This window comes from Alligator mississippiensis, chromosome 3 (assembly GCF_030867095.1).
Source record: "Alligator mississippiensis isolate rAllMis1 chromosome 3, rAllMis1, whole genome shotgun sequence".
NCBI lineage: Eukaryota > Metazoa > Chordata > Crocodylia > Alligatoridae > Alligator > Alligator mississippiensis.
Window position 1 is genome coordinate 244,036,457 of NC_081826.1, and position 13,773 is coordinate 244,050,229.

Below are 13,773 nucleotides of genomic sequence, written 5' to 3' on the forward strand. Positions count from 1 at the left end.
ATAATCATCTTCAAGGGAATGTTTGCTAAGTTTACCTTGAGATAACTGCACTCCTTAGGGAAAGAGTCACTTGGATGCACTTCAGTCTTTGATAAGGCTCTGGGGACCTGATTTACTAATGATCACACCTCCTGTTGTGCTTTTATTGTTTGACTTGGGAGTTAGTATCAGGTGGTGGGTTAGGGAAAAAATTGTGTTGTCAACAGGCCTGTGCATGACCAGTGTACAAGAGAAATCACAGGTCTGACCTTCATGGAAGAAATCCAAAGAGGGTTTACCCACAAACTATTTGCTATTTGTAATGCATATCCATACTCATTACAGATAGCAGAACAATTTTTTTCCCATTGTTTTAGAATATTCCATATATTCTACATATTTCAAATAATGTTACATTATTTACTTGGGTGGGTAGGGAAACATTCCCTTTACCCTCGATTCCTTGATCTATCAGTTGCTAATCTAATGTTGTACCCTGGTGTAAGATGGAGGTGTCCTTTACATGGCTTTGATGAATTGTGTTCTGACATAAACCTGGCACAGATACTCTAATATAAGAAGGTCACAACTATTTAAAGATTAGGCCATAATAGCCTAAAAATGTGGAAGATGTAGCAGCCATATTAAGCTGCTGTAGTTGTAAGGTTGTGAAAGGTTTGCCTTACTGTGATAATTGCTGTCTGATTTCTTGCCGTTGAACTGAGATAGTGCCAGAACTTTGCCTTGCCAACCAAAGAGGCTGCTTGGGCAACCAATCAGGGGCCTGTAAGGTGTGTTCAGCTGGTACAAAATAAAAGAAATTATAGCCATTCTCATAAAAAGTGTGATTCTGGAAACTAAACGTCCCAACATACTGTCCTCCATTTAAAGACAGAAAAGCAAAGGAAATATTAATGGTATTGCTGTTTTGAAAGATGAGTTCCATATTGACAGCAGGGAGACTAAAATCCTATTTATAAAACAAGTGCCAGATAGGTGACCAGTCAAACTTTCCCATGCCTGCCTCTAGTAGGCTCACTCTAAACCTGGTGAGAACACCAGGGATGACAGGGTAGCTTGCCATCCATGTTTTGTCAGGATGTGGCCTCCGCTGAGACTACCAACATACATGCCAATTGCTGTTTGAACAATGTCTGTCTGATGGAGCCTCTACGTGCGGCAGGTTGATGGTGGTGATTTGGTGATGATGGTGATAGCGGTGCTGGACTATGAATAACTCGGATCAAAACGGAGTCATGCTGCTGGGGTGGTGTTTAAGTTCCATCTAAGTACCTAGGTTGGCACCAGCCAGGAGTTGTACTTTAAACTCCAGCTTGCTCTGTCCATGCTTGAGCATCCTTGCCCTAGACTATACAATTAACTTAGACATTTATTAATTGTCTAAACTGTAATTTTAGAAGTAGGTCAGAGGCCCTATGGGACATTTATATTTGAAAAGACAGTAGTATCAGGACCTTATAATAAACTGAAATCTATCTGATTGTTGTTTTAATTCACTACTTTGATTTTATAATGTGCCCTCCGTGTTTATTTGAGTGTTGCTGCACTCAAAAGTATTGTGACTACCTACATAAAAAGTTAAAACAAGTATCCTCAAAATATAATTTTACTTGCAAATTATTATATTATATGCTTAATTTGGACTCCAGCTTGCATACAGCACACCTTTTTCAGTCCTGGTTATAAAAGCAAGTGAACTTGTATATATATAAAAAACAGGTTCTGTCTTCTATAGCTATGGGAAGACTACACATTTCTGGGGAAATGTCTGAACAGAGACCATCTTAGACAGCAGGCTATGATTTGAACCTGTGCAATGAAGCAGTGTTTTATCTAACCAGCAGCCTTGTTTGCTAAGGGAGGCTGTTTGTTTGCATTCCCCCAAACTTCAGCATCACGATTGTTTTTCTTCTCTCCCCGTGCCTGCTTCCTGTGCAGCTGAAACAGCTCGGGGTAAGTGAAGTCACCAGCAATTGGATCCGGAAGCCTAATGACTTTGGGAAGTTTGGGTTGGTTTACAGACTGCGAGCTTCGCAGAGAGCGGCCAATGAAGGTGCAAAGAGATGGGGTAGGAAATGTCACGGGGGGCTAAAAATACACGCGCCTGCTTTGCTGATACGGTTTGGAAACGTTTCCAAACTGATTAAAAAGTTGGCCTGGCAGCCTCTAGTGACTGAGAGGAAGATGATGACTGTGCAGCTGCGGAGACTTGCACAGCGCCCCTTTCAGTTGCTTCTCCTGTGATCACTGCCGACATCCTCTGGTTCATTTGGGTCCCTCTCTCCAGCTTCTTCTGCGTGGTCCCTGTTGAGCAGATGGTGGGGGGTGGGGGTCACGGCTATATTGGAGGGGGGAGGGGTTCAGCATTTCAGGTCTGTAGTAGCCCCTCTCCCCTGTAACTCTTTGCATCCAGACAGTGCAGGCTGGCTCCCTCACTGGAGGACACAGCCCGCCCTGCCTTATTTCACGAGAACAATCTCAAGATGTTCAGGCTTTGCTGTGCTTGTTCCTCAGCCGCCCGAGTGTGTTTCCGCGATGATCCCGTGCCCCTCGCTACTGTACCTCCTCAGGCGGAGGGGAAATCTGCGCCAAACGCGCCGTGTTTTCTTAATTTTGTATAATAAAGGATTGTCATTAGGTTTGCGTGTGGCATATGCCATTACCCCCACCGTAAAACTAAAATTAGCAAAATGTCAGGAATGGAAAGATTGATTCACCCAAGATGCAATTATCATTTAAAAAGTGCTTGATTGAGGTGCTGATGTTCCGTGATTTATTCTGCATACCATATACATAATTAAAGTAGTGTAGTGGAGTAATTTATCAATCTAGTTTAGACGAGAGGGGCAAGGAGCGGAGCGGCTGCCGCGGCGGCTGCTCTGTTTGTTTTATTAAAACGCTTTCGGGATCTGAGCCCGCCCCCTTTTTGCAAGAGTGAAACTGATTATTTCTCCAGCGCGAGAGGAGAGAGGCATTCGTTTGGGATTGTGGGAGAGAGAGAGAGACAGACAGAGAGAAGAAGAGAAGGGAGGCAGAAAAGGACACCTCATCAGGCGTGTAGTTTTGAATCCCTTTCTAGCCTCTTCCCCCCCCCTACCCCCCACCCCACCTCCGCGATGTTACAAAGGCTGTGAGCTGCTCTCCTTTTCCCATTCGCCTTCTGTCACTTCCTTCCTGGACGCTTTCAGGACGAGTCCGGTTACTTTTAATCCGGCCAACAGCACGGCCACTTTCTCCTCCTCCACGCTGCATACATACACACACACACACACACACACACGCACCAGACATCTTCTGGCTGCTATTGGATTGCCTTTGAAGGTTGTGTGTGTGGTTCACAAGGAGGCTGCATGTTGAACCAGGTGGTGAACATTTAAAGGCTGGAAGAAGTAAAGGGATTTTTTTTTCTTTTTCCTGAAAAAGGAAAATATCTCAAGGACTAGTCTGATCATCTAAATGTTTGTGATGTAAGTACATGCGAAATTCAGAATGGCAATACAGTGAGAGTGGGGATTGTGTAAGAGCCCCATATACACATCCTATTGCATTTGGAAGAAGGTTGCAATCAGAGTATGGGGACTGGGAGTATGGTTGGGTTGTATAGTTTTTAAATATTTGATTTCATGATCAGGTGCCTTAAAAGTAACTTTTCAGTGAAAAAATATAATTCAATCCCTAGTTATTCAGATTGCTACAGATTTGTCTGTATCAGTGTCATGAGTGTTTAAAGTTTCATGAAGTTAGTTCACATCATTAGTATGCTTAATAATCGGAAGTGTATGCAGCTTGTCGGTTTTAATAGTTCAACCAGATGTTATGACCCTTGTAGTACTTGCACCCAGGTTTGTCAAACGGTTCACTGAAGAAAGTTTCAGCTCAGCATAGGTTCAGAGCACTTCTAAACTTATTTTGTGTATGTCAGTGCTCTTTCCACTTTTTGCCTGCAGTTTTGGATGAAGTATACTTGCAAGAGTGTACCTTTGTGCATGTCTCATATGCACACTTAAGTTTGAGATGGAAAAGCTCCTTACATCATAATGAACCCTTATGTTAGGGTGTAAGTTTTGATCTTTACATAGACTTCTCAATATTTTTCTAATTGCAGTTAGGGAATCAGTAAGACATTACCTGTAGAAAACTGGCTATTTTGCTTTCAGTTAGAGTTACTTTAGATCTAAGGCAAAGTTGGGTGTAAATAGGGCATTCAGAGACACTACTGGTGCATTAAATAACTTATACTTTCTATATGATTTATAGACATTCTGTCAGCTTGAAAAATATAACAATAAAATTGCAGTAATACTTCTATTTCACAAAAAGGGTAAATAACGGGGCAAACCAAAACTTCGTCTGAATGATTTTTATCACATTAGGATCCTGTAATTATCTTTTTCTAAAGGATGTATTTTATTCTTGTCCTTTGCACGTGATAGTCATGATTGGCAAGTACCTGTCTTTTAAAATAAAATACCATGGTAAATGCTTTAGGACTAAGACTTAAGAAAATTATGCAGAGAAAAGCACTTTGCCTATGTTTTTACTCATGAACCATGGAGAATTTCCCCTACACAAAATGCATTTTCATAGCATATATCTGATGATTAATTTAATGGAGATTGTTTTAGAAGATATTCTAATTTCATAGATTTTTTTAAAAGGCTGTAAAGATGGTCAGCGGATAAATTATGTTAGACAAAAATGTGACTAGGTTTCTTTTTTGCTGGCCCTTTGCAGGCTATTGCAGTTATAGAGTAAATATGTTTATATGGAGTATAATAATTCTAATCTCTACAGGCTTGGCAGGGCATGGAAAAATAACCACCTGTGAACCAGTCTTAACCTCTGTATTACAGACTAATTTCTGGTAAAAAAACATTTGTGCAATTCGCCACTTTGGAAATTTCTCATCATTTTTAACAATTTTTGTTAAATGATAAGAGCATAGTATTGACATAAAACCCCCCACAGTGTTTCTTACTTTTCACAGCATCATTTAATCAACATGTAATTGTGATATCACATATGCTTTTTTCCCCCTATTTCTACTGAATAAGCAATTCATGTTGGGTCTGAATGCTAAAGTCCCTGCTTTCTCTTAACTTCAGTAAAAGGCATTAGAAAATTTGACTAAGCAGGCACTTCAGAGTTTGGCCTTAAGTTTCATGTGTCCATAAACCTACAGTACATCTGGAGTTGTTTTTTAAATCTCACACTCTTACATATTATTGTTAAACTTCATGTGGACAGTATCTGAAGGACAAATCTAAGGCCTGAGCGTGCAAGCCATTTATGCAAGTAGTCCTTACACAAGTCTTGTTGACAACAGTGGGATTACTTGTGTGAGGATAGACAACTCACGTGGGTATCATTTTGCAGGATCTGGCTCATTAGAAGAAGTTATTGACTCAAATATTTGTCTAGCAGGTTCTTAGGCTGTGTCTTCTAACTATCCTTATAGATGAGTACAGTTTTAACATATTATCCAGTGTGCTCTGAGCTTTTCTCTCTAGGCTGTTTAACCAAGAAAAAGGTCATTCAAGTTTTAAATAATCCTTTTAGCTAGAATAAATGACAAACAGTCTATGAAATAAAATCTTTTAAAGTATCTGGATTGTTAATTTAGAAATACCTTAAAGACAATCAGACAAATACTTTTACTAGTAAGTTGTTTCATGTCATAGGGTATGTGGATTTTTTTTAACTTAATTTTTTTTAGTGTTTGGTGCTACAAATATACTTGTTTTATGAGGTCCCTTTATTTATGCATATATAAAGTATATTTTCAAAAAAGAAAACTGATGATAAACTAAACAACTTTGCCTTGTGAGTTAAAACATTTAGTAACTCATGGATAAACAGAAATTAACCTCTGAAGAGCTTTTTCAAGCTCTCCACTCTTCAAAGCTTTCGAAATGAGTGTTTTAGTGTCGTTCTTTAATGGGTAGAAATAGTTAAATTACTATGTAGAAGTTTAACAACTGAATAGGAGTTGCAAATGAAATTTTTGCCAGTTTAGATTTTCTTTCTTTTACTGTTTTTTTTTTTTTTTTGTAATAGGCTAATTTTTTTGCAGGTCTGTAAAATAGTTCAGACTATTTATCTCTTAACAATAAACTGAAGAACATTTCTGTACCTCATTGAGCAAAAGTCTTGATCTCATGTTTGATTCCTGAAGAAATAATCATGTGTTTTATGATTCATAGACACCATTTTTTTTTACCTGTTGGACATAGAAATAGCTTCTGAATGACATGATAACTTGCCCAAAATTCAAATAATTAATCTTGATGTTATGAGTACAGTGATCATGAAAGTGAAAATATATGCCATGTTCTACAATAAAAAACTATTATGCTCACTTTTGCAACATTTATGGTACGATATTCCTAACTATTTGTGTGATGCATTTCAAACATCTTCAATCCCAATATATTAAATGAAAGAGAATTTTCTACATCTTCAGTCTAGGTTCTATGGCAATTTAGAGACAGGTCTATAAAATTAAGGAAAAGCAAACACATCATTGAAAGGGGCTACAACACTTCAGCACCAAGATTTAAGCACAGTAGATTTATACAGTGTTTGAAAGGGTTAACTATATACCAATGCACCTTATTTCAAAAGTAAACTGGACACAGAACAACTCTGGTCACTCTACACAGTTGAAGTTATGAGTGAAACATTTAAAGATTTGAAATACATACTTTTTATATTTTATGAATATAGCTGCCTCACTACTCTCAACAGGTTTGAGCTAATCTTGTGAGAGCTGATGGTCAGTATGTTACATGTGGACAGGTGATTAAAAGCTAGTGTCTTCAGTACTGTACCTTAATCTCACGTTCACATTGACTGCAGTGCAGTAGAGCTTGGCTGTTCACCGGAATCTGTCATCTTTAGGAAATCAAACCAGCTCATAGAGGCGATTCACAAAACCAACAGTGACAACAAAGTCTTATGTGCCTTACAAAAGAAGGATTAGGCAGTTCACATGTCATTTTGATCAGGCAGAGATAAAAGCTGATTGTTGCAGCATGCCAAGGCACACTTCAATTTCAATTGATTATTATATAAGGCTACTATAACTCTGTTGCTAAGTCATTGTTAAATACAATTTGAAGTAGAGAAAATTCAATTTTGAAATGATTGGTTTTATCTGACATGAGAGAAATGATCCACTTGTAGCAACTGCATGTGACTTTAAAAATCACTTTTAATTCAACGTTTTTAATAGGCATAAAATGTAGTGTATGTGAGTGTTTGAAGCATTTTTAAAATCGGTCTTTGGTTAGATGATACATCCTTCCGCAGCATCTAGATCGTTCTTGAAGCTGCCTGAGACTATACTAAATTCATAGCATTTATCCTACTAGGAGCATATAGGCAAAAGAGGGTTTACAACATAAAGCAACCTGCATTCTACACTTTAGCAAAAATCTATAACACTGAGCAAAAAGTACATTATCTTAATTCAGGAACATTGCATTATATTTTAAAATATAATATACAATTGAACTTTGTGTTGCATCTGTAGACATAATAGCACATTTAAAATTAATTAGCAAATCAAATGTTGGCTATTTTTTGCTACAATCGAATTTGTGAAGTGAATATAATAGTCCAGGTATTTGCACATTAAACATATATACTATAACATTTGGAAGTGTCAAACTTCCTAGATGACAGTTTGGTAATTTCTTACCTTTTTTTTAAATGAACTTCTTCTTTACCCAACTGATGCCTCCTAGTGTTTCATACAATAAAACACTAATGAGTCGCCTATAAATGTAAACATTGCTTTTTTCATTGCCTTCATGTGATGCGATACATAAAATTAATATTTATGTATTTAATTTTGTGTGTGTTGTTATAGTAAAGAAATTCCTGTAAATGAGATGTTTCATCTCAGTGGATAGAGTGCATGCATTTACAACTTTATTTTGACCATAGCATTATCTAAGTGTATTTTGGAAAGTTTACAATCCACATGCATTGCATTTTCTTTCCCTTTACTTTTCTTTCTCTTTACTTTCTACATACATTACATGAACTTTTGCATTTATTATGGCACTTAGGTTGGGTTTATAAAAAGAGTTGGTAGAATGGCTTTTCCAATTTAAGGCCTTGAAAATATGCAATATATGTAGTAGCAGATGAGTTTGAAATATCCAGAGGTACCTTACAGCCAAATAAAATTTAAAAAAAGACTCCTATGAGACATGACATCTCATTTTAAAACCCTATAGCAGCATAAAATAATTACCAAATTTTGTCACATGCTGTAATTTTTCTTTTGTGTGGACCTCTGTAAGCAGAATAACTGTATTAGGCTAATTTTCAAATGTATGGACCAGCTACTCTTCATAGCTTCTATACAAGCTGCAGGTGACTAGAACATTTGAAAGTAGCGTGTTATTTAAATAGAGTATACCATGGTAGAAACTGAAATGTAGCCTTATTTTCCATAAGTTTGATATAGCCATCTGACTTGGGAATAGATGAATAAACATTGAATTTTATTAGGTATATCCCATGCAACATTCGAGGAATTGTTTGTTTTGTTTTGTTTTGTTTTGGAGGGGAAGGTACGATTTTCAAAAAGTTATTAAGCGGTCGTGTTTTGTGGCTCCAGCATACTGGTGTAATGAAATATAACTTATTGGGCTGCAGCTGTGCAGTTGAACTGTCAGGTGCAATCTCTTAAAAATAGCAAAGAAGCCAGAGTGCAGAGAAGTTGTGTAAAATTTAATATTACAAGACTTTCCGCAAAGTATGAGAATAACTTAATTTTGATATCAGAAATATAACCTGTGATTCTAACACTTTAAGGAGAAGCAGTGGACATTTTGTAAGATCCTGGGTTACTATTTAAGTCACAAATTGATATAAAAAGGGGAGAATGAGACTCCTTTCACTCTCACAGATCCACAATTAACCAAAAAACTTGGCAAAAATTAGTCATTTTCACAATGCGAATATAAATGAAATGTTTATTTCTGTATAAAATATATATTAATAATTAAAGTTAAGATCATGTTCATGTACACAGTTCCCAGTGATATAAATTGCAGTTTAGCTTTAGATCAAGTGCAATCTGTGGTCCTTAGTGTTGTATTCTGCCATCATTCATGTATCCGTTGCAGTTTTGCATATTTTAAATTGAAGAGCTACAACATTGAAATCAGCCACTTAAGACATTCAAGATAGGACAGTATCCCTGCCTGTTAAACTTCTTTGCATCTTGGAAACATTTCATAGTATGTAAGGGGGTGTTCATCGTTCAACCAGGAAGACAAACCGTCAAAAAAGATGGAATTCTTCCATTAGAGCTAGCTACACACATTTTTTTCTCTGAAAAGAAAAAATAAATTGAAAGACAAGTGGAAAGGAGCATGGGGAGGAATTTTGGGGGCAATTCAAGTGTGGGGAAAGTATGTGTAATGATGTGAGGTCAAAATTAAGTTCAAAACGGGCCTTGCTGTGTGAAACATATTTAGATTGCAGAATAAAGTCCTAGGGGAAATTATAGAAGTCATTTCACCTAAGTTATTTAACACTGTATGGAAGTATTTTATGAATCTGCTGTGTGGAAACAGGCCTGTTTTGGAGGAAGGATGCTTTAGTGGACTCAACCAGTCAGTTTTTCGTAACTCTCCTGTATGACAACCCTCTGTATGTCCTCTGCAGTGACACACTGGGGACATACAGCTGCCCTAGGCATCAGCTGGTTTTGGGATGAGTATCTCGACCTTATGCGTCAATACTAGTGGGACTTATCAGGTGTGCTGCTAAATCAAAAAGAGTTTAAAAGATATTGTCCCAGTAGAGTGGACGTTGCTATTTGGTAGGTAAATTAGGTTAGCCATGAAGCAATTCCCAGGATTGCGCATAAGGTTGCATAGTAGGGATACAGTTACCAATCCCCTTTTCACAGATCCATTAAGAGTGCCTAAGTCAATTGAGGATCTAAACCTACAGGTTTTTCTGATTAATTTCTTTGATTGTATGATATATAAAGCAAAGCTCATCACAGGCATGGTTTTTAACATATATGATAGCCCTGGAGCCCCCAAGTGTCATATGCACATCTAATGCCATGAACCAGATGCATAGTGTTAGGTAAATCCAATTAGAAATAACACTATTTGTTTTTATAAGCATAGAATACATGACATTTGTGGAACTCATGCTCTGGTTAAACTTGCAGTATTTACTTTTAAACAGTCAATCAATAGCAGTAAGAAAATCTGTACAAAGGACAAGAAGGGTGATTGTGAAATTGCTTAGAAAACATGTACAGAGTGAATTCAATGTAGCATGTTGCCCCAGTAAAACCGTACTTTTTAATGTAAAATTAAAATGTTATGTAGTCTTTATTGATTTTAATTCCTAATCAAATGTATTACTCTTTCTAAACACGTAGCACGTTATTTTGTATATATAAAATAGTAGCATGTTATTTTAATCTAAATTACTGTAAGCATAGAAATTAAAATGTTCCAGATTTTTTTCCTACAGTGTAAAAACACTTTTCACTTATCTCATTTTTTTTTTTTTACTGGAGCTGAAATGAAGTTTGTCCTCCTTTGTGGAAAAGCTGTCCCTGAGCCAGTTGGTTACAAGAAGTCCATAGGAAGCTAAGGCCAAACATATCGAGCAGTGATCCTCAACTAGGGCACCTTGGCATTGGAGTGCTGTGAGGTCCTTTTAAGGGTATTGCAGGGGCGGGGGTGCTACACAATATTAGTGCTGTTAGATGTGCAAACACCTACACATGATTCACAAGGGAAAACCAGAGATTTTAAATAGGAATCCACAGTGCCATTCTGACCTGGTATGGTCTTTCTGAGTTCTTTGGAACAAAATTGCTCTATTATTTTTCCATAGTGAAAAAACTGACTTAAAGCTAAGAGCTGGCATTTTCAGAGGGATGCCTTAAATCTAAAAAAGTTGAGAACCACTGATGTAGAGGTTCTGGGCTCCTGCTGCAGTATCAGCCTAGGAATTTCTCTGTTCCTGGCAGTGCAGTTCCATAGTCTGGATGCCAGGAACTCCCCCAAAAACTACTATGGCTGCACGGACCTTGGGAAGTCTGTAAAAATCAGTACAACTTAGGTATATTCTAAAAAGTTTAGTGGGAGAAGTATATCCTGTTTGCTCTTCCACAGGCCTGCCCCACTTCATCCCTATGTCCTGAATATAACTTAGAGCTGAGCTGGATCCAAGCAAGGAAGAAACAATATGGAATCGATGGAATAATATACAATAATAATATGGAACATTTTCTAAATTTAAGGCGCAGACAAAAGAGCAGCTCCCTGTTGTAATTTATGTCACTTTGCAGGAAGCGCCATGAGTTACAGTGGTGCCCCCAGACCCAACACATGTTCACTGTTGGGTCCCGGGAGTTGTGAGATGGAGCTACTGTTTAGAGCAGTTGTAAGCCTGCAGCCACTCTCCCCTAGCAACGTCCCTCCCCCCTCCCAGCCTCTGTGATGTTTTTAGAATGGGTGGGGAGAAAAGGAGCAGAGGGAGCTTGTTCTGGGGGTTTCCCAGCCAGTGCTGAAGAGTGGCATGGGTGGATTGGAGCCCCCAATGTCGGGTGAGGGGGTGGGGCTTCAGTCTACCCACCTTAAGTTCCAGCATCAGCTGAAAAACCCCCAAATATAACTCTGTCTGCTTCCGTCCCCACCTTGTGTTCTGAAGGCAGCTCCAGGAGCAAGGCTGAGCTGTGTCAGCCCAGCTCTGCTCGCAGCGCACACAGGCACAAGTAACTGAAGGCGCTCCATTTTGGAGAGTCTTCATACAAACCCTCATGCAATGTAGAGTGTCATGGCTGTAGAGTGTTTTCAAGGGCCAGACTGGGCAAAAATTGTCACTTCTGTCTGAGCCTTAAGGAACCAATCTTTGAAGCAGTTCTTGCTAAGATCCAGTTTTGTCTTGTCAGTATCCTGATAGAGTGGTTTTCTTCTATTTTGTTCTTGTACATAAGGTGGACAGCCATAATGGAAATTAGGAGACTTATAGCCCCACCATAACATATGAAATAAGTGCTAAACTGCACACATACCCCAACTTCTCCTACACAGCATATTTTATGTCTGAATACTGGGTAGGAGATTGCAACCTTGCAATGGCTTACAAGATGTACAATCTCATCCAAAACACACACACACACAAATTCCAGAGGTCTGATATATGACCCTCAAATTTAATGAGGTCCTCCAGACTAGTAGACTTATTTAAAACTAAATAGAATGAAAAAGTGTTTTATTAAAGTACTTAAGAGCAAGCATTTTTTTAATTCTGCACTCTAGGGCTGTTGGATAACTGGTAATATTGTTAAAAGGACTGCAACATTAGGAATTGAAAATAATTTTTAAAATATTTTTAAAGAAATGTAATAATGCAAAAATAAAGCTTGGAGATTTTTTTTCTTTTTAAATAAAGAGATTGAATGATTGACTGCAGCTTTAGTTACAGCAGAACTACGTGATAATATAGATGGAGACTGGGAATATAAGGTAGATCTTCAGCTGGAAAAAGCTTGCATTTCCCGATTGACATAACTATCTAGAGGTGCTCCACCTTCCGAAACCTTGTAACTGGGATGAGTGGTGCAGAGCTGGTCTATCTGATGGATCCAGTGTGGGGTCAGTGCATGGGGTCAGGTACGTTCCAGTGCACAGACGCACACCATGCACTGGGCTTAGCCACAGAGCACCCAGCATGGCAGCACAAACTGATGTATGAGCCATATCTTCCAGACTGGGGTTTCCCCCCAGTCTGAAAATTTGGCAGTCAGGTAGCAGTGACAGCATTAATTGCCACAGCTCTGGAAGCTGTGGCAATCAATGCTGGCACCACTTCAATACTGCCAATTTTCCAGATCTATGGGGAGCCCCACAGGCCAGAGGCCCCATGGGCCAGAGGTTAAGCACCATTGATCTAGAGTTGTACCAGCCCTGGATCTGGTCCTCACATTTTTTTTTTACAGTGGTTTTAACAGTAATGATGGTTGTGTGTCTTCAGGTATGCTATGTTTTGAATAACAAGGTTTGACATGGCTAAATTAGAGTTTCAGTGTATCTGCAAAGGCTAGATTTAGTACCTGGGGGTGCCTATACACATACAGCAAGGCTGCTCCGACGCGCTGTAATTATACCACATTGGAACCAACTCGATTAATTGAGTCCCCAGCAGACTCCAGCATCACGTGTATCAGTGTCCCTGTGCTGAAAAATGGTGGCAAGGGTGCTTTAACTAAAGCTTATTCAATTAGGTTTAATTAAAACACCCTCATCACCATTTTTCAGCATGGGGACCCTGATACATGTGATGCTCCGGGAGCTTTAATTAGAGAGGATCTGAGAGCACTCTAATTAAAGTACCACCTCCTCCTCCCCCACCCTCCCACCTCCCAGAGCACGTGTGTAATTGCCCCGAGATACTGTCAAAATCAACACTTTGTCTCCAATAGTTACTTCAGCATTGAGCTCAGATATTACAATCTTTGGGGGTTTGTACATGACACAGGGGTCTAATTCTCCCTAAGTTGAAACGGTGGCTTTTTAAAAACGCTGCTTCAGTTTAGGGCGGAGTAAACCCCTGTATCATCTACACCCATGTTGGAACCTGATCTTTACCTGCCTCTCCAGCAGCAGGGAGGGGAGGGTGAGCTGCTGGCAGAGTGGTCCCTGAGCTGCAGGGTGGGGAGGAAGAGGAGGAGGAAGAGGACTGGTGCTTTCCTCCGCGGCAGTGGTGGGCCCTTCC

At 38.9% G+C, this 13,773-nt stretch overlaps 1 protein-coding gene across 9 annotated transcripts in view; it reads left to right on the forward strand.

Moving 5' to 3' along the window:
- The window catches only part of MEF2C (myocyte enhancer factor 2C), a 173,036-nt gene that overhangs the window by 18,165 nt on the left and 141,098 nt on the right, over positions 1-13,773 (forward strand). For 2 of the 9 annotated variants that reach the window (XM_006263296.4, XM_059725046.1), the window contains exon 1: positions 2,965-3,467. The exons of 1 other annotated variant lie outside the window; for it this stretch is intronic. The gene's annotated coding sequence lies outside the window, so the exon portion shown is untranslated. Of the gene's footprint in view, positions 1-2,049; positions 2,069-2,964; positions 3,468-13,773 lie in introns of those variants that run through there. 6 more of the 9 variants (XM_019483210.2, XM_059725045.1, XM_006263300.4 and 3 more) reach the window with 4 other exon arrangements.